Source organism: Equus caballus, unplaced genomic scaffold (genome assembly GCF_041296265.1).
Source record: "Equus caballus isolate H_3958 breed thoroughbred unplaced genomic scaffold, TB-T2T haplotype2-0000437, whole genome shotgun sequence".
Lineage (NCBI taxonomy): Eukaryota > Metazoa > Chordata > Mammalia > Perissodactyla > Equidae > Equus > Equus caballus.
The window spans coordinates 994,765-1,016,871 of record NW_027222394.1 but is presented as its reverse complement, the minus strand read 5'-3'; the positions used below and the strand labels follow the sequence as shown (position 1 = coordinate 1,016,871).

At 46.3% G+C, this 22,107-nt stretch overlaps 1 protein-coding gene across 50 annotated transcripts in view; it reads right to left on the bottom strand.

The window, feature by feature from the left end:
* The window catches only part of LOC138915132 (ATP-binding cassette sub-family D member 2-like), a 403,352-nt gene that overhangs the window by 129,068 nt on the left and 252,177 nt on the right, over window positions 1-22,107 (bottom strand). For 40 of the 50 annotated variants that reach the window (XM_070259423.1, XM_070259431.1, XM_070259433.1 and 37 more), the window contains 2 exons: window positions 21,133-21,258; window positions 17,317-17,366 (listed from right to left, as the gene is read on the bottom strand). The gene's annotated coding sequence lies outside the window, so the exon portion shown is untranslated. Of the gene's footprint in view, window positions 1-15,832; window positions 17,195-17,316; window positions 17,367-21,132; window positions 21,259-22,107 lie in introns of those variants that run through there. The other 10 variants (XM_070259441.1, XM_070259449.1, XM_070259452.1 and 7 more) reach the window with 4 other exon arrangements.

The following is a 22,107-nucleotide window of genomic DNA, read 5'->3' as shown; positions in this document are numbered from 1 at the left end:
TAAACCGAACTACACCTCATCAAATGAGGATGGGATGGGACTCCTGGCACCATGAGGGAAGCTGAATGTGTTCCATGCCTTCTGCATCTCCTGGATCAGAATGAGGCAGGTGTGCTATGAAGCGTATAGGAAGCCTGGGATTTGGGAGGGCTGATATGCATACGTACAGAAGTTGTGCCCAATAAAAGAAACCACAGGATTTTCACACCATTAGATGTATGGGGTCATTTTCCAAGTACTGTGTCCCGATACTTTTTCAGGGAGATCCCAGAAAGGAACTCCTAGTGTCCCCACTGAATTCCTTGATTTGCTGCTCCCAGCCTGGCTCCTCAGTGGGGCCCCATCTCTCCAGATTCTTCCTTGATGCCCTCCCAAACTCCATAGGACATTTCAAGGATTTTAAATTTAATTATCATTACTGAGAAACAGATGTGAGAAATTCTTCTGGAATCTTGGTTTGTACAGCTGCTTCCCCCACTGGGTCTCTGATTCCTTGTTCCTGAAAGTGTTGTTGCTCTGGCCCTCTCAGCCTTGCAGAGATCTTCTTTAATTCCCACTAACACCTTCCTAACAGAAGGCCTCTCTTCCCAGAACATCATCATAAGGAGACACACTTATCAATTAATCAGTATCTACCAGGGGATGCCATGAGGCTAGGCACTTTGTATAATTCATCTCCCTTAACCCAATCAACAGCCTTATAGTAAAGGTATTACACTGTCTACTTTGCAAGATCACAAAATAAAGTTCAGAGAAGCCAAGCAATTAGCCCAAGGTCACAGAGTTAGGATTTAGCAGATCTGAGATTTGAGCCTGGGTCAGAATGACGCTAAAACCTGAACATAAACCTACCGAAAATCCAATCAGAATAGAAGAGTAGGATTAAATACAGGTGACAAGTGCTGTGAAGTGTCTAATACACATTTCCAGGGTCTCCACGCTGAGCCAAACCCCCTCTCTTCAAGCCCACCCCAGCTCTTCCACGAGGTCCATAATGTTGAAGTCATAAATACTGACTTTATCATTTTAAAGTGCGTGCACGGGTGTGTGAGAGTGTGCATGTGTTTTTCCCCAGTTTTAGTCTTCCATAAAACACTTGAATGATCAGCAACCCTAGAAGCCGATCATAATTCTAGTCATGAGATGTACCGACTGGCATAACTCAGCTTTAAAGAGGCTGCCTCTAAATGGGTTAAGTATGACTGAATGACGCAGGTCCTCCCTAGGTGTAGACTGGGCGGAAGTGGACATTCTCAGAGGTGAACTCTTTCCAAGTGCCTATTTGATCCCCAAGGGTTCCCTCCACCCTGGGAGAGCTCAGCACGCAATTCTCAAGCAAAACCAATACACTATCAACATTAGACAACCGAGTTTTCCTGGTGGACGTTTTTGCTAAAATATCTTAGACGCTTACAAATCTTCACTCTTTTCCATTACCTAGTTTTATTTTTTTACTTTTTTTTCTAAAGCTTGGCACCTGAGCTAACATCTGTTGCCAATCTTGTTTTTTCTCTTCTTCCTCTCCCCAAAGACCCCCAGTACATAGTTGTATATTCTAGCTGTAGGTCCCTCTAGTCCTGCTACGTGCGACACCGTCTCAGCACGGCTTGATCAACGGTGCCGTGTCTGCGCCCGGGATCCACACTGGCGAAAACCCGGGCTGCTGAAGCGGAGCACAGGAATTTAACCAGTCGGCCACGGAGCCGGCCCCTCCATTACCTATTTTCAGTTGAAGAAATACACTCATATGATTTTTTAAAAAGAGAAGTTCACGGTGTAAAGGATTTACACCACTCTCTGCTCTGCACCCTGGTTTTGTCATCCACAATGGACCCCGGAGATCGCTTCATGTCTATCAGCACAGTGCTGTCCCATTCTTTGGAACAGTGCATTGCAGCCCTTCTGTGGACATGCCATAATTTATTTAACCAGTCTCATACTGATATATACTGAGGCGGTTTCCAATCTTTAGCCATTGAAAATAAAACAATTTGCATATGCCTTTTTGCTAGACAGCTGAGATTTCTGCAAACTGAAGGGAAGGTAGGATTGCTCTAACCGTGGTATGTACGTGTTCTTACATAGATGGTACCCTCCAACTCAAAAGTAAAGGTACCAATAAGAAATCTAAGTGAGCCTACGGCGAACGTGAGCATTGGAAATGAAATCTGTCCTGAAAATTGTGCAATGCACGGTTCCTGCATCCGTCCTCCTTCTGAGAGAATCAGAGGACCCACGGCCACAGACAATGGAAAGATAGACAGGATCTAAAATACATCTTGCACTGTTTAAAATAAGAATTTCTTTTTGGAGGCATACATGAGAAACCCCACCGCTCTTTACGTTTTCAGTACAAAAGAATGACGCATCAGTGGTCCTGAGCTGGGTGAAAGAGTTATGCAGACAGAGGTTCTCCAGAATTCCAGGATCTTTATGCAGTCTGCCCTCACGATGTTTGATATCCATGGTGTATAATAGTTTCTGTAAATTAAACTTCTTAATCTAACTTTATGATAAGAATGCTCGTCCTGTATTTCAGGTACTCCCTGGAGGGCAATATTCCAGAAAACCAGTTAGCTGGGGGAATTCACGAAAACGTGCATGGATTAATAACAACTAACAGACGTAGACAAAGCAGATCCCAGCACAGCATCATCATTCTATCCTTGCAAAAGCACCACGGAATTATTAGAGACTGGTACTCCCGTTTGAGAGATAAGAAAACAGAAGCTCAAAGGCTGAACACTTACCTATGTGCACAAGGCAAGGTAGACACAGAACTCAGACTCAAAGCCTTAATTCTGACTTCAGGTTCAGCTTTTTCTTTCAAAACACAACATGGCTCCAAACAGTCCAACTGCCCTGTGACAGAGGCGCTCAGGCAGTTAGGCTCAAATACTTCCTCAGCTCCAGCGACTCCCAACCCTCCAGCCCCCTGCAGAAGGCTCAGCCAGGAGGCACCGGGAAGGGTGCCCCTGTACCTACAGTGAGTGACATATCAAACACGGACTTCAGCGTAATGTTTTGATTGTTAAATGCCAACTATGTAATTTCGATAACGCATTTAGAGAAACATAATCCACTCTTAGAGCATAACGGTCTATCGGGAGTAATTGAACTCTTCTAAAACTTCGGCAGCATCAGCAACAAAGGCCAGGAACCAAAAGCCACGTTACAGTGAAGACACCTGGCTTGTGCCAGCCTGCTGTGTGACCCTGGGACTCCTGCCCGCCCTTCCAGGTCACATTCACTTTCTGTGTAACACTGGGATGAGAAAGTCTCGACTTCACGAGGCTGCAGTGAGGAATAAAGGAGGTGATGTCCTGTGTGGTAGGCAGCTTGTGGGAGACTGCTGAGCCCACATGGTTTGTTTGAGTGGGTTTCTCTTTCTTGTACCCAAAATAGTCTTGCAAAAATAGGACGTGAAAGAGCTGACAACAATTCTTAGCCAGAGTTCCCAAGAAACGTTGAGTGTCATTTCTTTTCAGAAGCCTGGAGTTTTGCAAGAAAAGTTAGCACACAGCAGGCCCTCCTTCCATTCATTAATTCATTGATTCAGAATTAGTGATTAATAAACTACCATGACGGAGTGCCTGCTGGGTGCTAAGCACTGTTCTGGGCACCGGCAAGGAACGAGATGGACAAGACCCCCACTCTCATGTAATCTGCCTTCTGGTGAGGAAGAAGTAACTAAGTAGCATGATTTTGGAAAGCAGTAAATGCTCTGAAGAAAATAAAACAGCGTCACAAGCTCAGACGTGGAAAAGGGTCTTTAAATTAGGTAACTGGGAGAGGTATTTTCCAGGAGCTGAAATTTGAGCCGACACCTGAAGGACAGATAAGGAGCCAAGGGTAGTTTAAGGATCTGGGGCCGAGTATTTCAGGAGAAGGGAACAGTGGGAATGAGCCTGGTCCCAGAATGGAAGCCACTGCCACAGTTTGCTGCTGGGCCGAGACCGCCTCAATTAGCCCATCTGGTAGGCAAGCAGTCCATCTGCATGCAGAAAATCACAAGCTCCTAGAAGGGAACGCCAGCAGTGATTATTCACTCCCGTGATGCTGGAAGACACCACCTCCAGTGGGAAAGAGATTTGAAACAAATAAAAGGAAATGCTGCATGTTTGTGGCCAAACACCTGGGTCTGAATGCCAACTCCACATTTCGAGTGAGTTACTTGACCTCTCTGTGCCTCAGCTCCCTCGCCTGTAAAATCACAGCGCCTATCTCGCCAGGTCCTCTGAAGACTGAATGACTCCACTGCTTGGAGCAGAGCCTGGCACACGCACAGGAATACAATATGTGTCTATCACCACTGCTGTCACTACCACCGCCACCATTATTCTTTCCCATCTACACCGTCATCTCCCTGTCCCATTGAGAATAACCATCACTTGTCCCTGACTGGACTTTTGCTTTGCAACAACAGGAGTGCATGTAAATTTACTGATTTACACCAATTCAACTATTAATCCACACCTTGGCACAGTCCTACCACCCCTGAATTGGGATAGAAAACAATCAGCACCCACCCCACTGTTTATGAATCTAAACAGTAACAGCTGTCTTACCATCTTCTCCGTAATGTGGAAAGTAAGGGAATTTTATACATGAAGTATAACATTTTCGCCACGTTCATATAACCAATACTTTCAGACCACTCTCAAACACACCCTCAACTTAGCAGCAAAGAACTCTAATGAAAGGAGGAGGGAGGGGGGAGGGAGGAGGGAAGAGCCAGGGACAAGATGAGAGGGAGGGGGGGGGGGAGGGATGGAAAAAAGACATGCCAGCCAAGAGAAAGAGGTCACTTTCCATTTACTCCTCTTTCTTTGATGGCCCTCCATAAAGTACTAAAATTTGGTTCTTACAAGTCCCTTGCAACTTTTGCTAAATATATTTCAAGTTATTCTGTTTGGTTGGCTGGTTCTATAAATAGAATATTTTCTCTCATTATATTTTCAAAACGGTTGGGGTAGGCATGTAGGAAAACTACAGATTTTGCATAGTAATTTCCTCATCAGTGCCCTTAATGAACCCTATTATTGTTTCTAATAGATTCATGGGGGGATTGGTTATCTTAGATTTTCCAAAAGAAATGAAATTACTGGCAAATGGTGATAATTCTACCTCCCCCTTTCTTATTCTTTTTTGTATCTAACTGCATCATCTATTAATTACTGAGCAATGGTAAATAATAGTGATGATAATGGGCATTCTAGTCTTGCTCTGGATTTAATGGGAATGTTTCTAGTATTACACCATTAAAGATGATGCTGGCTTAGATGAACTCTATATGACTCCACTCATAGGTGGAAGTTAACATATTGACAAGGAGATGTGATCGGTGGTTACCAGGGAAAAGGGGGGGTGGGGGGAGGGCACAAAGGGGGAAGAGGTGTACCCACAACATGACTAACAATAACGTACAACTGAAATCTCACAAGGTTGTAATCTATCATAACATTAATAAAAAAAAAAAAGATGATGCTGGCTTTGGGTAAGATCCCACTTTATTAGGAGTTGTTCTAAAAATTAGAAATAGATGCTAATTTAATCACATGCCTTTTAGCATCCATCAAATAATTCACAGAATTTTTCTCATTTACCCATATTAAGAATAAGTCAAATTATAAGTCAAATTATCAGATTTCCTAAGATTGAACCATCCTTCCATTCCTGGAATAAACCCCACTGTGTCAGGACTTTTATTACTTTGTGAGCTAACCATTCACTTGTCCGTTTCTCCACTCTGCAGGCTCTTTCAGATCACTGGCCATGACTGATTCATGTCTGCCCCAGCACAAAGTTGAAAGTCAATACATGTTTAATGAATAAATAAATGAATGAATAACTAAAATAACAAGTGCATGGAACCTCCCAAAATTAACCCTTTGTCCCTCTTTCTGGGTTAAAATACTCAGAGAGATCATACACCTGTCCCAAGTAGATCTTTATAGGTTTAATAAACATGTGGCTAGACTGGTCCCCACTTCTTCTAGCAACAGAACCCTCGAACACCTCATCTTCATGGGGAAACTATTCCCTATGGTCTCAATGGGATTAGCCCTGGTTGCTTACTCCCCCCACCACTCCAGGCCAAAGGGGTGGCTACATCAGCCAGGCCCGATCAGGGTACTACACAACGACAGCTTTAGGAATGAGCACATGACCCAACCTGGACCACAGGCATCTCCAGGAATTTCTTGCAGAAGCTCTTAAGAAAAATTTTTTCCAAATCACTTATCTACCCTAAGTTTCATGTAGCCTCATTATTAATTATCTCAGTGATCAGACATCACAAATGTGAACTTACATTTATAAGTAAAGTACTTTGTTCAGTGTGCCCAGACATCTTTAGATCAGCAAAACTGTACTCATGAAAATATGGGTCTACGCTTCTCCTTTAGAGGCAATCCATCACGGAATCTTCTTGGCCTTTGGGAACTCAGCTTTGCTTGAATGTGTGGTCATTTCATATGAGCCTTTTTTAATGGAGAAGTTATTTCCTTCTCTATGGTTTACTACTGCTTTTGGTTGAGGGTATTTTTACGTGAATAGAGCTAGCTGAAAATTTTCAAGAGACCAAGAAAAGAGACTATAAAATTTAGAAAATTTTATATTTCTGGAATTTTCAATAGCATTTACAATTCAACACAATGCAGAAAAAAACAATACACTAGAGACTTCCATAATGAGATTTAACAATTCTGTAATTTGGGGGAAAGTATAAATCTCTCAATTTAAAAAATATATATTACTTCCAAAAGAATTAAATAAACATATAATGTTTGTATGGGTTCCTGCTTACCATCTTGCCTAAAATGTAGTGAGATAACCTATCTGAGAATGAGGCAAGGTAGAGACAAACCTGGCAAAGAATGGAAAGAGACAGAGACCTTGTCAAATCATTCAAGCCCCTGGATTCAGCTTTTCCTGAAGCCACTTACCCCACAGACTTCCTAATTACATAAGCCAATAAAGCATCTTTTTTCGTTTATAATAATTTAAGCTCAATTTCTATCATTCACAACCAAAAAAGTATTGCCTAATTGATGTGTTGCTTTGTTTCCCTGTAAATATGCTTTACACATTCTTAAATAAAGACTGAAAAAAAAAAAAAGTAAAGGCAGGCAACCCTAACTAGTGAGTGTTAAGAAAAAAATCATCAACCGCTTGCTTTTAATTAATGGCAAGATGGGCTGAAAAGCTCCCTTAGTGAATTATAATTTCAGACTGAAATTCCCAAAACAGTTATAGAGGAGCTTGTCGAGCCGCAGAGACCAATGGAATCAAGAGATGACTTGAAAGATCGGTGGTTCAATCAGTTTCAGAAATAGCATCCATTATGCAAACCCAAAACCTTTAAAACTCTCTAACGCACAACCCTAGCAATCTCTCATTCACCTAAAGTCTCAAGGCCCCTCTCCTGACTCAATTTAAAACTAAAAATGCCTGGTATGATTTACAAAAGTTAAAATAATTAAATCATGTTCTGATGGCCAGAGAACTCCAGGGAAAGTGGCCAAATCGCAACGTAGGGAGTTTGGCGGGGTCTTCTCGAACAGTCCTGCCTTCTCCAGTGCCTTCAGCTCTGCAGAAAAATGGAAGGCAAAGCATGCCCTCGGCATTCTAAATGCCTCAGTCCCTCTCCACTGCAGGCGGCCTCCATTCCTACTGTGGGCTCAAGAACATGTGAGCAGGAAAGCCCCGAGAGCCTGCTCCCTTCCATACCCCGTCCCCTTAGTGGAGAAGGCTGGCTGCAGGTACCCCAGGAAATCAGACTCTTCTCCTCCTTCGGCTCATGTCACGGTAGACCAAATTCTGGAATTGGTTTGGATTATTCTCTGGAGAGCTACTTAAGAGCCGCTTCAGGGTTTGAAATCCCTCATTCAGACATAATCTTGAAATGAAAGACGATTTGTTAATGAAAAATGCATTACAGCTTTCTCTGTAGGGCCCTCCATACTGATAGGCAGGATAAAAGGAAGGAATTGAAGGAAAATGAAGGAGAAAAGCAAAGGAAAAGGAAAATTAGGAGAGAGAGGAGAGAAGGAGAAGAAGAAATTCATCATGTCACACACTCTGCGTGGGGGCACTTTTTAAGGGCCGCTTCATTTCACCCTCACATAATCACTTGCAAGTAAGTAACATTGAGCCCATTCTGCAGACAAAAAACTGGAGGCTTGGTGATATTAAGTAACTGGTCTAAGGTCACACAAGGAGGATGCAGTGGATTCTGACTCAGAGATACAAAAACAGGCTCCAAATAATGTTGCTCCTACAGTGCTCTCGTGCTTCCTCTGAAGGGTCTAACGCAGATGTCTGCTCCAGAACCAAAGCATTCTAGTGGGCGAATGGGCCCTACGGAGACAATACAACCTCATCAGAAAAGAAACAGGGATTTAGAAAAAAAGAAAAGAAAAGAAAAGGAGAGAAAGAAACAATTTAATATAAGTAACCCGACGCCCAACAGAACTAGGATGGGGCAAGGCAAAGCCAGAACCCAATTTTTCTAACTCTCAGGTCTTACTCAATCTACCTGACCAGAACCTATTATATAAGTATAGTTTATCAATATGGATCAAATAGGGGACTGCCTCATTAACGAGTGAAAAGCTGAAAATTTTCTCAACTTCTGGAAAATGTTCATTGGGAACAAATGGGAAATTTTGGGGGGAATTGTCCTTTTCTGCCTCAATGTTCCTCTTTCTACCCAGCTCCTTTTGCTGTTGTTGCAATGTATCTGGCAGGTATTTGCCCCACGCTCTTGCAAAATCTGCAAAGGAGGAAAACTCTAACCTAAAACAGCACACAGAAGCCACAATTCTGACAACTACAAAGGGTACGGGTGTGCCAGTTACTTTCCGAAATGAGTTTAAGCCAGAGCCACAGACTGGTAGCCGGCTGGCTGTACCCAGCCCACAGGTGGGTTTTGTTTGTCTGCAGTGCTGGCCCACACTGCGCTCGGAAGAAATTTCCGTCTGTTGCCAACATTAAACACCAGATAATTTCACATCAAAAACTGGATTTCCAGTTTCTCTTACCAACTGGAAGATCTGATAACCCTGATGCCACATTTGCACGTGGAAAAGCGTAGCTGCCCCTTTAGACAGAGCATGTGCGTCCCAGTTTCTCCCCACCTGGTCTATTTCACTCATTTATACAATCGCTGTGGGCCCAGAAGGCATGTGAGTTGGTGACCCTTGGTTTAAGAGGTTAAGCAGATGTAGACTGCAAAGCCAATCATTAGTAGACTTTTCCTAAAAACACCCCCAATAACAGACTCTTCTCTCAGTATTAAGACAGCTGTGACAGAAGGTAAGGCATATGAGACCAAAAGGATTTGAGAAATGGAAAAACCCAGCAGTTGAGTCCATTTGGATTTTTGGTCTAGGATACTCACTTTTTGCTTAGAAAATACATTCACTTTTATTATTTCATTTATTCCTCTCAACAATCCTGCAAGGAAGGAATTATTCTCAGATAAACAAACTGAAAATGAGTGATGTTAAATCAGTTATCCAACCAAGACCATCTAACTAGTAAGTTGCAAAACCCAATTTTGTCCAGCTACAAACACCTTGCTTTTGAAGTAATGAAAGAACACTCTGTAAGGCCATAAGGGCTGTTTCCACCTCAGGGCCTTTGTACCTGCTGTTCCCTCTATTGGAAACCTCTCCACCTAGATCTCCACATGGAAGGATCTTACTCTTTCACTTCATTTACATCCCCTCCACAGAGAGGTTTCCCCTAACCATTTGACTTAAAATAACATCTGTGCATGCACACACACACACCCCAATTACTCTCTAGACTCCTGCTTCTCAAAGTGAGGTTCAGGGATCAGCAGCATCAGCATCAACTGGGAAGTTAGAAATGCAGAGTCTGAGGCCCCTCCCCAGACCTGCTGAATCAGAATCTGCATGTTAACAACACCCCAGGTGATCCATGTGCATTTCAAGTTTAAAAAGCACTGCTCTACAGGAGCCCTGCCCAGTGGAAATGCAATGGGAGTCACAAGCGTCATTTTAAGTTTTCCACAGCCACATTAAAAAGGTTAAAAGAATGACTCGTTTGTTTGCTGTCTCCCCTAACGCCCTACTAAAAGATGCCATTTCCACGAGAACAGGTCCTCCCTCTGTCTTCTTCTCCACTTTATCCCCAGTACCTAAAACACTACTGGGCACACGGTAAACGTTATTAAGTGTTTGTTGAATGAAAGAAGGAAAACACATTCTAGTACTTTCTGTGCGGCAGCGTGGTACAGGGAAAGAAACCAGCACTGTGAAATTGGACAGATGTGGTCAACTCAACCACTGACCAGCTGAGCAACCTTCAGCAAGTGGTTCACCCTCCAGAAGCCACCTGGAGTGTAAACCAGGAATGTTGCTGTTTAACTCACAGCCTCATCATGACACCCCGATGTGATAACATGTCTGTGAAGCACCAACCACCACAATCACAGGCATTCAATCAATGCCAGCGCCTTTCCATTGTCCTCTTTCATTCTCTCCAAATACCACATGCGAATAATGGTGCTGACCACTTTCCTCTGTGTGGCATGAGCATGACTGAAGCTGTTTTCCTGAGTTATTTTCCCCCAGCCAACGGGACCTGCCTATTAATTGCTACCACTGCAGACAACTGGAAACCGTGGAGGGTCCCTTCTCAGCACCCTGGAGCTGAGTGGCTCCCAGAGCAAAGTGGTCACGGTTACTGTTCAGTCTGTAAACCACGAGGGAGGCCACAGCTCGAGTCGTCTCTGTCACTTTGATGAGTTCTGCCGTGGCAGCCAGTTGGCCTGCCACAAGGTCCCATCCCTTAGGAGAGTTCAGGTCTCTGCCCAGCCAGAGTGTATCAGCTCATACTGAAAGGTGTGTTCTGGCTTTACCCTTTTATTTGGGGGGTGGACAGAGGAAGGAATAGAGGGTTTAATCTACTCCCACTTATTAATCACTGGCCTCTGTCCATCCACCAACTGAGGCTTGCTTCTCCATAGCTTTAACACACACATCCTAATCCATCAGTCCATCCTGCCCTGAAAATCCAATGCACATGTTCTCAACTCAGATGTGTCTTTGACTCACGTTAGATCAACAGCACAGAAGAAAGCAAAACCCAGATTTAGACACAGCTGGAGTGACACCAGAAATAAAACTGCTAGGGCTGCCTAGTTGGATATGAGGAAACCCCAAGCCAGCTGTGCCGAGAGCAGCCCCAATTTCTTCTCGCTGTCCCTCTTGCTGAAAACACAACCAGAACAGAAACACTAGCAGAATTAGTAGGCTATTGGGAAACACACTGAAAAGAAAAACAAAAACAAAATAAATATATGGGGGGAAATCAAAGCCTTTAATTAACCTGTGGATCTCTAACCAGTTAAACAGTAGAGTAAGATTTCAGGCAGAATACGTGGTATAACCATTTAAGTAGTGATGCCACCACTGAAAAGACGCAGTTGCACCAGGGAACCAAGAGGAAGAGTTTCTGTTACTGGTTTGAATCAATGCCACTGTTTCCTTTTCCACAATAGAGTGAGGTTGTCATCCCCTCTTCCTACATGGGAGAGAGAGGAGCCTGAAGAGGTGCAGCAAGTAAAATTCCCACAAATGTCCTCAAAGCACTGCTGTCCCTCATAAGGCTGGAGAGCGGTCCAAGGCCAGTGCCAGCCCACTTGGCTCCTGCAGGTCCAACGGGTTTCTGGGAGTCTTCTCAACAGCCAGGTTTGGGTGGCTAATGATTACCTCTGTGTTAGACAGATTCTCCTCCCGCACTTCCAATCGGCACCACTGAGCATAAGGGTCTCCCACAGGCAAGTCACTGGCGTAGCAGATCGAGGACACAGAGACACCGCATGGTCCTCTGAAGTGAGGAACAAGAGGATCCAGTTCTGTCCACACCTCTCCAGTGGAACAGTTCTACAGGTGGCTACCAAATACTGACACCCAATACCACAAGGCCCAAATACCACAAGTGATGGCTGAGAGTACCACCGAGCTGGAATGACATCTTCAGTAGCCATGTCATGACAGCGAGGCCGGTTCATACCTTCCTTTCCCAGCCACAGTGTAAAACAACATGAGAAAATCTGGCATCTTCTATCCTTTCATTCAGAAAATTCTCCGGACCCTACGATGGGACTTCCTGACACACACTCCACCACGCACACGTCATCAACATTATTTTAAGTCACCTGAGTCAAACACCCCCATCTCTATTTCCAGCTGCCACAAAGCAACACAACACACGTTGGAAAGATCTGATCTTCAAGCCTTCCTTTCCCCCAAATGGCATCTGACACTTCTCACAAGATACACAGCTTTAAAATTAGAACTGGAAAAGACCACAGTGACCCTCATAGGGCTGAAGCTGCCCCACAGCAGAAATCAGAACATTCCTACAACCAACAATTAAACAACCGAAACCTTCCCAAACATCCCCTTCCTTCTCTGGTTTGCTGTTGTTGCATTAATCATCCTGACACCTTTTTAATTATAATCGCAAACTCGAAGCCATGACTTGCAATGTTATAAATACTGATTTTCCAGTTCAAGCAGGCATTGACTGGTTTCTGTTTTGATAGGAAGGGGCTGTTTGAAGCCTCCTAAAATGTTGCAACTCGTCTGTTGAAACAGACGAGACATTAACAGACACGTTTGCTGTTTCCATTTAACCTGCTGGAATGTTTATGCCTAAGTCTACTTTTTCTCAAGCTTTGAAAGCATAAGGCGTATTTTCTAAAGCGGAAGAAATCAATCAATACATATTATATATTCATATATAATAGATGTTATATAATACACACATATAGCAATATATCTTATTATATAATACACATTTACTATATATTTCTGAAGTCAGGTTATTTCTAAAACTGTCGCAGGCTGCAATTTAAACTTAGAAAGCACATCTCTTCAACAGCAAGGCAACTCGTCAGGAAACAATCCTTATTTTACCTATTGGCCTTGTGAAGATGATAATACCACTTTAGCTGACAAAGCCTGTGTTTGTCTGACAATTCCAATTAATTACTGAGACGCAACAGAGATGGGACCAGCCATCCAGATGTTTTTCAGAAAGAGATAAAAAGGGGGGGGGGGGGGAGTAAAGGAGATTTGCCTTTTGGGCAACTGCTCCAGTGTTTTTTAAATGTTACGGCGGGCCAGAAAGCCGGATCACTAAGTTATTTTACCTGCACTTAACTTTCTACTCTCCTCTCCTTTCCCTCACCGCTGGGAGACGGTGGAAGACAAGGGAGATGAACATCTCACAAGACAGAAGCTCTAATCTGTTGCCAAGGAGGCGACGGCTAGAAAGGGCAGGGGTGCAGGATGTAAAAACTCTTAGGGCACCGACTGTCGTGCAGACCTTGATGCTCCTGATGCCAAAGCAACCCAGGGTTGCTGGAGATGGGGAACATCCTCAGTCTTTTCTAGCAAGCCAAAACTCGCCAGCATCATCTTTTTAACTGTTCCCTGTTCATTTTGCTCTAACCTGAAAATACTAAAGTCGGATTCCAGAGACGCAAATACGTTTGAGGGCGATTTTGAGAGATTCCAGGAGATCTCAAAGCCCTTCAGTCAATCTAGCTATCCTGCTTCATGCCTTAGCGTCCCCAACGCAGCAGCGCAGAGCCCCACAAGAGCCCGGGCTGGGAAACACCCCGCGGGCACCTGGGCTGGGGATTCCCAGGCGTGGAGCTAGGTAGCTTCAGAAAGCACCTCCCTGGGTGAGGAGCCTGAGGCAGGCAGGGCAGTGTGACACCAGCTCCCCTAACCCTGAAATACAGTGATCCCTGGCCAGCCTCCAGTCCTCTCCGCGCTCCCCCGACCAGGCCCGCCAGGGTCCGCAGAGCCCTCGTGGGGCGAAGGGTTCTCGGGGAGATGCCTGGATATCGAAGGGCGTGGGAAGCCGCAGCTTTCCCTCTGGGTCTTCCCCACCCATCTATCCCCTGCGCCAAGCCCAGAGTCCTACCTGTACCACTCCAGCCCCTTTTCGTAGTTCCTGTCGAAGAAGTGTGGCTCTATGCCCACGGCCCGCAGGCCCACACGTCCGGGTGGACTCGGATCGCCTCCAGCAGCTCGCGGGTGCCTCCTTTCTTGACCCCGATGACGAGCGCGTGGCAGCTTCTTCTCCCCATAGTCGGGGATGCTGAGGGCGCCGCGCCTCTCGATGCTCCCGTTGGCCGCTCTCAGGCCTGCGAGCTCCTCGTCGGTGGTGCTGGTCTCCTGCGCTTCACACTCCAGCAGCGCGCTCGGCGCAGTGATCATCTCGCCAGGGGCCAGCAGGGTCCGGAGCCAGGTGTCCCGAGCGCCCCCGCCGCCGATTGCCAACACCCAGCCGTCGGCCCCGGGGGCAGCGGGCTGCTCGGAGGGCTCCGGGGGCTCCCCGCGGCTCGCGTTGTCCGGCGTCGGCGCGGGCGGCTGCGAGGGGGTGCCGAGGCGCACGGGGGGCGGCAGCAGAGAGGGTGGCGGCGGGCTCGGCGGGGGCTCAGCGGCGGCTCCTGCAGCGCCAGGGTGAATTGCAGGGAGCCCGAGCCGCCCAGGAGGCTGTAGCACAGGTAGGTGACGGACAGGGACAAGGTGCACAGAAAAAGCAACTTGCTCGCCGGCGGCCACTTAGCAGAGGCGCCGGGCGGCAGCGGCGCGGTGAGAGTTGGAGGCGGAGGCGGAGGCGGAGGTGGTGCGGGCCACTGGGCCACCGCGGCTCCCGGCTCGCGGCAGCGGCGGCAGCCCCCGGCGCTGCCCGGACATAGTTTCAGCCGCCGCCGCCGCCGCCCAGGCGCCCCGGCTGCGTGAAGCGACGCCGCTGCACCCCCGGCCCTGGCCGCTGTCCCGCTGCGCCAGGGGAGAGCCCGGCTGCATGGCCCCACTCCCCACTCTTCCCGCGGAGTCCGGGTGGCCCTACACCACCCACGAGGGGGGGCTCACTGACCCGCCGGCTGCACCTGTTCCGTCTGCAGCGCCCCCGCTTCCCGGCTCCGCCGCGGCTCCCGCTTCAGCCTCTGCCGCCGCGCGCTGTTGCAGCCCCGAGTTCCTTCCCCGCTGCTAACTTTCGGCCGGAAGAGAGGAGAGGCGCGGAGGGGAGGCGGAGGGGCCCGTGCGCGCGCCGCGCCCCGCGCGTCGCCAAGGGAAGGGTGAGTGCGCCTCGCGCGCGCCTGCGGACTGGGACGCGGAACGGAGGCGTGCGCTAGGGCTGGGGCACCTGGCAAAGCGGAGATCGTGCCCCGCCCCCCGCCCCCCGCCCCGCAACGCATTCACGCTGGAGGGGTTTGCCGCCCAAACCCGCGTGCTTCCCCTCCCCTGGGAGCCTGGGACGCCAGTTTCTCCTTCCCTCTCCCAATACTTTCAGAGACTAGAGCCCCACACCTGCCGCCAGAGCCGCAGACCAGGAAGCTGGGGGCCACAAGGTGGTGAGCTCTCGCTTCCCCTTTTCTCATGGGACTCCAAGCAAACTCGGTCCATCCATGACCCGCCCTTCTCCCTTCCTGGACATCCTCCTGCCTTTGACCCAGGAGGAATTTCTTGTCCATACCAGGATTCCCATGCCAACTTCCATCTTTCCAGCCTCCCCATCTTAGCTTGAAGCTCCTGATTGGTGGAGCTTTGACACAAACCCCCAGATTTCCTTGCCCTAGAGCTTTTGCCTCTGTCCCGCCACCGGTTGACTATGCTTTTTGCTCCAAAAGGAGAGGCTGTCTCCTCCTGGACACCCTGAACCACACATGCACATGCGCCCCTTGGGGGCCATTGCGGCTAAAGGAGTTCGGATTTCCCTGGACTAAAATAGACTATCATCGCTCTTAACAACTTATAAGCAGAGAGAAGTTGTGTTGCTGTGTCTGTGCGTCACTTCATTGAATTAAAAAAAAAAAGGTATCTTCTTTGCAGAGAGATTTCCGGCCCTCACCTCCCTCTCCTGGGGGGAATGGTAAACATCATAAGGCTTTGGAACATTCAAGACTAGACTTTGCTTCCTGTTTCCTTTTGCTCAGGGAGGTAGAGGAAACGCGAGGCTGGAATGGCAGGAAGAGGCAGAGCGGTCAACTGAGGCACTCCAGCGAACTCTGCTTCCTGGGGGCAGGGGCTGGCCCTGCACGCACCTGGCGCCAGTCTTTCCCAGAGGCTGGCTCCAGTGAGTCCTGTTTACCCTGCTAGCCACAGCTGGGTGCCTGGAGGGTCTGCTTTCACCTACAGGGCTGATGTGCTTGGCATCTCCGGTTTTGTTTGATCACATAACAGGGACAACAGTTGAAAGAAAATGTATATAGTGTCTAAATATTAACTAGATACCTAGTGCCAAAGAGAGAAAAAAATGTTGCTCCAATAACATGAACACAGACTTTTCCCTGAGTGAACAGAAGCTCACGGCTGCTCTCAGCTGGACGTGAGCTTCCTTCACTGCAGCTTCAGCTCAGATAAAGATTGTTCCTTTAGAATATATTTTTTATGGTACACCGGAGACCTCTGAAATGCAGAGTCTGGTGTCCTGTAAATCATTTCGTGGAACTAGGGATGCTTTTTCAAACACCACGCAACTGCACTCCTGTAATGTTAATGGGAAGGGGCCAACTGGAGCTGGGAGCAGCACAGCTTGCCCATCCCTCCTTCGGCTCCAGGCCCAGCTCTGGGTGGTCGCCCAGGAGGGCCCGGTTGCAGCAAATATTGTCACTGCTGTCGTCCATCTCCCTTTCAAAGCTAAGGCACCAGGATGCCCAGCACGTGGTCCAGGGGCCTCCCTACAGTCCCTGCCCGGCTCCCAGACTTCTCTATCCCAGCTCTCGGCAATCCAAATGAACTTGCTCTGTAGCTAGTTTTACTAAAGATGTGCTTTCAAATTTGGAAAGGTTTTGATAAAATGGTACTAACAGTTAACCTAGAGGTGGCAAACTGGTAACAAATTAAGAGCTGAATGTGGCCAGCGCAGTGATATTAAGAAGTTGAAACTGGTTGCAATGTTGTAAAATTGAGGACTTTCCCAAAAAATTTGGCTATGAGGTTTCTGCTGAAATAGTAGATCCTGCAACTTTGGGCCCCTCAGCCAGAACCGAGAGGTCCCCCTGACATGGAGCATGTGCCCTGTTCTTCACGGTGCCCCCCCAGAGTGCCCTCATACATTTATGTTACTTGCCTGGATGCTGCTAATGAGGACACTTCCCAGTGTCGCTTCTCCCTCTTGTCCACAGATAGTCCTACTTAAATAAGAGACTCTTGAAAGAACGGAACCCCGTTGGTGAAATGTTAGGCCCCACAACTGATGGGGAAGAGGTGATTTTTGGGGAGAGGAGCTTTGTAGATTTCTCACTTGGGCACTTACCTGTTTTGTTCTCCATCCAGGTTTTTTCTGGGAGCCAGTTCTTGAGAAACCTATAATGAAAAGTACGAGCTATCTACATAGGGAGAACTCAGACTTCGTTCAGCAATTCCCTGGGCGTCTGGAGACTCGATAGAATACTTTTTTCTTTTTCCATTGCCAACACCCATGCCCATTCAGGCCTATGAGAGTTTTTACAATGCTGCTCCAACTGGTCTCCAGGCCTCCAGCGTGCCTCATTTCTCTTCATCGTAGAGGACAATAGCAGATCAATGTTTCTGAGGCATGGCTCCACCAGTGCCCTCTCTGATGCAGAAACCTTCCTCTCACTGCCTACCTGATAGACTCCAACTCTCTGCCTTAGCACTCAAGGGCCCCTCCGCCTTGCATGTATCCCACAGTCCTGCCAAACCGAACAGTACCCACTACCCAAAAGCACACATTGCATTCTTCTCTTTCACCTCTGCCTGATCAGATGATGGAGTTGAAACAAAGCCATCATTTGCTAGTTAAGTGACTTTCGGACAGGTCATTTCACCTCCCTGACCCTCAGTTTCTGCATATGTAAGTGATGAATAGTAAGACTCACCTCATATTGTTTTTATAAAGAATTAAATTGACTTAGAGAGCATATGCAAAAACAGCTGGCTCCCTGCCTGACATGCTGCAGCCACCAGTAATTATTCGGACCTAAATATCGGCTCATGCCATGCCCTGCTTCTTTTCCTATTAAAACCTTATCCTTGAAAAATCGGTGTGTACCCTTTCTTCAAAACCAGCCCAAGGTGTAAACTGAAGTTCACTTTCCTAAGCCGCTCAGTGACATTTATAACGCCAAATCTAATGCCTTAGTTTTTTTTTTTAAGCGAAAGAAGCTAACTCTGGCTAACTTCAGTTTTCTTATTAAAGAAATTGACTAGAAGGATTTATGGTAACTCACATAACTGAAGGGAATTTTTGAAAAATCAACAAACAAAAAGCAAAAATAAGCTTTGGAAGGCACAATAGAGCACAGTGTATAGTTATTATTACTGCTGTTCACCAGATATTGTCGGCTCTTCTCTGGCCCACAGAAGGGATGTATCTTCTTGGCCCCTTAAAGTCAGAGGTGACTCTGTGAGCCTTTGGCGAATGAAACTTGAGCAAAAGTGAGGTTGTCTCTTCCAGACAGAACCTTTGGCAAACAGTGGGAGTGTGTTTTTCCTGCCTGGCAGTTGTGCAAGAAGTTGGATCGAGCATCTTTTAGCTGCCATCTACTCAATCCTCCAGACTGAGCAAGGATAATACAGAGCCAGCCCCTGATGACATGGAGCATGTTTGAGAAATACACCTTGGTTATTTTTAGCTGAGACTTAGGAGTTTGTTGTGAATACAGCACAACATGGACTATCTGACTGATGAAAACATACATATTATCAATTTCCTCTGCTGTTGACCAAAATGACTTCAGTGAGCCAATATTAGAATTCCTTTTCACAAAGGTGGATAAGTGACAGATTAGAAGTCTACACTGTCCCAGGAGTGTAGACTGATACCACGCTTATATATAGCAAAGATATTTCCTCATTTTGTCCTTTACTTGTCAATAAAAAAGTATATCTATAGAAATCTGGAGGTAAGGCTCCAGACAAAACCAACATGGTGACAAGGAGGAACATTACATACTTGTAAAAGGAGCGACAGATGAGAAAATAATAATAATGGCCGGGAACTTATAGAACCTTGCGTTGAAAGGGATCTCATATGGAACTTAGGAAATATTATAGCTGTAAGCACTACATGACAAAATCTGGTGGACGGAATTAAACAATACTTCGAAGAAAGATACCTTCAATATACTTATCTAAAAAGAAAAATTAGAAACCAACGAGCTGCTTGCTCAAGAAGCTAGACAAAGAGCGAGACAGTAAAGTCAGGAAGAAAGGAAATGATAAAGATAAATGCCAAACCTTTGTTTCTATTTATTTGCTCTTTATTTATTGCTATGGACTGAATTCTGTCTCCCCACAGTTCATATAATGGAAGCCCTGACCCCCGTTGTGACCATGTCCAGACACAAGGTCTTCAGGAAGTAATTATGGTGAAAATGAAGTCATAATGGTGGAACCTAAATCAGATAGGACTGTGGCCTCATCAGAAGTTGAAGAGATCTCTCTTTCTGTTTCTTCACACGCATACACACACCCCGCCATCTGAGGACTCAGTGAGAAGGGGACCTTATGCAAGCTGAGGAGACAGCCCTCGCCAGAACCTGACCATGCTGGCATCCTGCTCTCAGGCTTCCAGCCCCCAGAATGGTGAGAAAATAAATTTCTGTTGTTTAAGTCACCCACGCTATGGCATTTTGTTATGGGAACCCAAGCTAAGACGCTTATCTTTCACAGTTTGTTCCTGGGTTCTGGTACCAATTCCAATGTGTGTGGGGTTGGGGGTCGGGGGAGTCCCCCACACCAACAAGCAATTCTTGGGACACCAGCTGGGTGTCCTACAATTCAACTCGATTCTGACACTATGTACCCAGAGACAGCATCACACCCCACAGGTTAAGGGTTCAGCCCCACAAGACTGCCCCCACTGCAGGTGCCAACAGCAAGTCTGGGTTGTCGCCTATGCTTCTGAGCAACTGGCTGTCAGTAGGAGGTTCCCAAGACTCTCTACTCCGGTTCGACGAATTTGCTAGGGCGGCTCACAGAACTCAGAGAAACCTCTTACTTACTAGATTACCTGTTTATTAGAAAAGGATATGACTCGGGAATAGCTCGATGGAACAGACGCATAGGGCAAGACATGGGGAAAGGACACTGAGCTTCCACGCCCTCTCCAGGTAACCACTCTCCCAGAACCACCTCTCTCCCAGACCCTCCACATGGTCACCAACCGCGACGCTCTTGGAAATCTGTCCTTTTGGGTTTTTATGCATAAGCCGTTTATTTATTCTCTTACCCTCGGCTGCTGTTTTTCCTTCCCCATTTATAGCCCAAAGCCAATCAAAGAAGGACATGTGCAGTGTGATGCTGTTCCTGTACATTTTTTAAGTGCATAACAATGTAAGAATTTGTTCATGGAGACATACACATGTATGTCTTGACTATGCATAAAAATGTAATCTTTTGTTAATGGAGCCATGCACATGGATATTCTTGGAATCATAAAGAATGTAATTAATTTTAGGATACTGATACCTATGATGAGAGAGGGAGGAGAACGGGATGGAAATGTGAATTTTAGGTGTGACGGCAACATTTTGCTTCTTAAAAACACAGATATCATTGTGGGCTGAATCATGTCCCTGAAAATTCATATGTTGAAGTCCTAACTCCAGGACCTCAAAATAGGGCTGTATTTGGAGAGAGGGCCTCTAAAGAGGTAATTAAGGTCAAGTGAGGTCACATGGGTAGGCTCCAATCCAATGTGACTGATAGTCACGTAAGAAGAGAAGATTAGAACTCAGACACACACAGAGGGAAGACCGGGTGAGGACACAGGGAGAAGTGGCCGGGGAGAGAGGCCTCAGAAGAGACTAAACCGGCCAACGCCTTGATCTTGAACTTCGGCCTCCAGAACCGTGAGAAAATAAATTTCTATTGTTTAAGCCACCCTACGTGTGGCATTTTGTCATGGCAGCCCCAGCAAATGAATGCAACATCGGAAGCAAATAGGGCAGAATTGAACGTCTGTTCTTTCTGGGTATTGGGGCCGGAGATAGAGGTCATACTATGTACTCTTCTGCATATTTGAAATATTTCCATAATAGTTAAGAAAATAACAAGCAGATCCCGAAAAAGAATAACCAGAGAGTAGAAATTTATGTGTGATTACCTTACAGGCCAAGGTGGGTTTCGCGTTGGGCAGGTGGTTCTCTTCCACAGGGTGTGTCAGTCACCCGTGAATTCCCGTCTCTTGGCTCCGCCATTCCTGACGCCTGTATCATTGTCTGCAACCAATCTGCACAAGGAGAAAGAAGGAACACGGAGAAGACACACCTGCTTTCAAAAGTTCCAACCTGGAAATGGCACACACCACTTCCACTCCCATTGCATTGGCTGAAACATAGTCACACGCCACACCTCACTGCAAGTTGCTGGGTGACTGCCTTCCTGGGCACCCAGGACAAGGATGTGGACAAACAGCCAGTAGTCCCACCCACAATGTCATCAGGTTGACCCTGGTCTTCATGCTGCTGCTCAGTCCACAGCGTGTCTGCCAGGCCTATGGTTAGGGTTTAGATATTTTACAAAGGCGCGGGGTTGGGGGTCATGGTTTGGGACTTCAAAGAGGAGGAAGCCAATTCACAAGGAGACAGAAAACCAAATGTTTGCTGGGCCATCTCTAAACAAATGAGAGAGAACTTGTGTAAAATGGGCCCGGCTAGGTACCTTCTTCTCTACCACATCTAGAGTTCCCTACGTTGACAGCTCCTTCCTGGAACAGGCCTTCTGTCTTAAATTCTTTTAGGCAGTTAGGGGTGAGGCCAAAGTTTCTTTCATATATAAATTTTGAGTGTATATATGTAATTTATAGAACTAAATAAATGAATTTAAATATAGATACAATGGATTATATATTCTATTATATAGCAATATTAATATATATTATATATAGATAATCTCCTTGGTTCTCCAGAGAACCCTGACGAATACAGGAGGAGTTAATATTCTTTTATCGATGGCATTTACATTTAATCATTTGAAATTCTTAGTTATGACATTGTTATGGCTTGCAAGGAAGTGTCCTTTTCAGTGTTTCATTTAGAGGCCTCAAGATACCAATTTTAAAAAGTTTCCCATTTTACTT